The sequence below is a fragment of the Oryzias melastigma genome, linkage group LG8 (assembly GCF_002922805.2).
Source record: "Oryzias melastigma strain HK-1 linkage group LG8, ASM292280v2, whole genome shotgun sequence".
Lineage (NCBI taxonomy): Eukaryota > Metazoa > Chordata > Actinopteri > Beloniformes > Adrianichthyidae > Oryzias > Oryzias melastigma.
This window is the reverse complement of record NC_050519.1, coordinates 3,241,850-3,244,895: the sequence shown is the minus strand read 5'-3', so window position 1 is coordinate 3,244,895 and position 3,046 is coordinate 3,241,850. Positions and strand designations below refer to the sequence as shown.

Sequence of the window (3,046 nt, the reverse complement as noted above, 5' to 3'; positions counted from 1 at the left end):
TTGATGTGTTTTGGATTTGGTTTCAGCTGATGGAGGGTCTGCTTCTAAAGCAAATGATGTGGCAAGATTTAAAAACAAATGTGTTTGGTGGTTTTAGCAGCACTAAGACCTTTAAGAGTGATAATACAGATCAGAAAACAAACAAAATGTGTTTGGTGGTTTTAGCAGCACTAAGACCTTTAAGAGTGATAATACAGATCAGAGAAAGATTTTGTTGGGTCCTTTCTTAGTTTTTATCAATCATTAATAGCATTGATTGGTGAATAATAAAATATGTTAATTTGAATCATAACTTTAACATCTATGTGAAATCCATTTAATATTTCCATGTCTATGAGTGAGAGCAAACTGACTTCAGGAGAACATAGTATTTGACAAGATCTAGAGACTTTATACCCAAAATCTCTTTATACATGACCGAATTCATCCTTTCCTTCATTTGGAAAGCAGCCCCAACCATGATGCTTCCATTCCCATGTGGTGGAGAAAGGGAGTTTGCCTTCTCTGGATGTGTGGAGTGTTCCCGCCTCAGGTGGAGGGATGGATGGATCTTGTGGTCTTGAGTGAGAGAAGGTCAGAGCGTGGGGTCGACGGGCAGATCGGTGCAGTTATACAGTCACTGTGGTGAAGAGAGAGCTGAGCAAGAAAGAAAGAAAGAAAGAAAGCAAAGCTCTCATTTTACAGGTGGATCTCCACTCCAGTTCTCACCTGTGCTCATGAACTCTGAGTCATGATCCTGAATACAATGAGCTTCCTTTGTAGGGTGGTTGGGCGGTCCCTTAGAGATAGTGTGAGAAGTTCGGTCACCTGGAGACAGTTTGGAATAGAACCGCTGCTCCTTCATATCCAGAGGAGCTAGATGAGGGCATCTGGTCCGGATGTCTCCTGGACGCCTCCCTAAGTAGAAGTTCTAGGCATGTCCCACTAGGTGGAGACCCTAGTGAAGACCCAGAGACTATCTCTCGGCTGGGAATGTCTCGGGGTCCCCCCCCAGAGGAGATGGAGGAAGTGACCGGGAAATGGGAAGTCTGAGTATCTTTGCTCAGACTGCTGCCCCATGACCCGGTCTGGATGAGCGGGAGAAGATGGATGGATGGGCTTCATAGTGGGTATGGTGGGAATTCTCAAGGTTTTTCTACCTGTGAATGAGACCAAAGAGTTCCATCTTGGTCTCATCTGACCACATTGCCTTCTCCCAATCCTCCTGTGGATCATCCTGGTGGTGTCTGGAGAACTTCAGATGAGCCTGGATATGTGCTAGTTCAAGCAGGAAGACCTTTGGAGACTTTAAATCCATGACTATATTGCGTTGGTCCCAGCTCTCTTCAAGTCATTGACCATTTCCTCTGAACAGTTCTGGGCTGATTCCTCACTGATCACTTATGGATTTCCAGATAACGGGAGATTGTCTGAGATCTTTAATTTTCCAATAATTGCTCCAACGGTTGATCTCTTATCTCCAAGCTGCAGCTGTTGACTGGTTAATTCAAATCTTGTTTAGGCAATTTTATCCCTGGTGTCCTGTGACAGCTCTTTGGTCTTGGTGGAGGTTGCAGTCTGACTTTTTAAGGGTGTGGACAGGTGTCTTTATCTATAGATAACTATTTAAAAACAGGTGAGATGAGCACAAGCGGAGGATAAAAGAGCTTCTTGAAGGTCTATTACGGATAGAATTCTTGTTTGTTTTCAGGAGATTAACACTTAATTTAGGCATTCTTTAAAAATCATACAGTGTCAATTCTAGGATTCTTTTTTGCATTCTGTCCCTCATATTTGAACAAACCAAACTCACATTTTTCAGTGGGACAACTTGCAGAATCTGCGACTGATACTTCTTTGAGTGAACTGTAAGTGTGTTACGAGTTACAGATAAGTTATCCTGCATTTCATCCAGTTTTCATTTGACACTTTAGTCCCAGTTCAAAAGGAACCTAAAGGTTAATAGATAAAATCAAATGAATCTCCATTCTTGCTTCTCCATTCTTGTAGTCGTGAGAACTTGTGGTTTCCAGAGTTTGTTGTGAGAACAGACAGAACTACAGTTTGAGTTTATGAAATGTTCTGGGACACTAAATGAAGCGGATCTTATTTCACTCAAAGCACAGCATCAGTGACGTTGTTGCTCACCTGCCCCACTTTTCCTTCAAACTGGAACCAGGTTTCTCCGCCGCCCTCACCCTAGTTTCACAGCACAGGGGAAGGTTGCATAAGAACCTGTGTGAAACAAGTGGCTTCGTTCTCCTTCACACAGGCCCCCCTGGAGCTCTTCTATGTGATGAACTGATCCTCAGATGCTGTAGTGGAAACATGCGGTAGAGCAGGAGGTCAGAGGTCATGAACTTCATCAGCTGGAAACTTCACACCGTCTTAGAACAGGGGTGTCAAACTGAATCACACAAGGAGCAAAAATCCAAAACACACCTTAGGTCGCGGCGATAATGCTAGTGCTGTAAGCTGAATTTGGCTGCTGAAGATGCTAGTGCTGATGGCTGAAGATGCTGAAATAGATAGCTGAAAATGCTGAAGCTGATAGCGGAAAATGCTGAAATTGATAGCTAAAAACACTGAAGCTGATTGCTGAAAACGCCTTAGTTGATAGCTGAAAACGCTAAAGTTGATAGCTGAAAACGCTCAAGCTGATTGCAGAAAATGCTGAAATTGATAGCTAAAAACACTGAAGCTGATAGCTGAAAACGCCTTAGTTGATAGCTAAAAACACTGAAGGTGATAGCTGAAAATGCTGAAATTGATAGCTAAAAACATTGAAGCTAATAGCTGAAAACGCCTTAGTTGATAGCTGAAAATGCTGAAGTTGATTGCTGAAAATGCTGAAATTGATAGCTAAAAACACTGAAGCTGATAGCTGAAAACGCTGAAGCTGATAGTTAAAAGTGCTGAAGCTGATAGCTGAAAACACTGAAGTTGAAAGCTGAAAACACTTAGGATGCTCAAATTGATAGCTAAAAACACTAAAGCTGATGGCTAAAAGCTCTGAAGCTCATAGCTGTAATCACTGAAGTGAATAGCTGAAAACACGGAAGTTAAT

At 42.4% G+C, this 3,046-nt stretch overlaps 1 long non-coding RNA gene across 1 annotated transcript; it reads right to left on the bottom strand.

Annotated features, from left to right (window-relative positions):
• Positions 1–368: 368 nt before the first annotated feature.
• Positions 369–2,395, bottom strand: LOC112145961. The gene is made up of 2 exons (XR_002919166.2): positions 2,128–2,395; positions 369–636 (listed from the first exon to the last, which is right to left on the bottom strand). It is a non-coding gene; the product is annotated as an uncharacterized LOC112145961 (long non-coding RNA).
• Between the last annotated feature and the right edge of the window lie 651 nt (positions 2,396–3,046).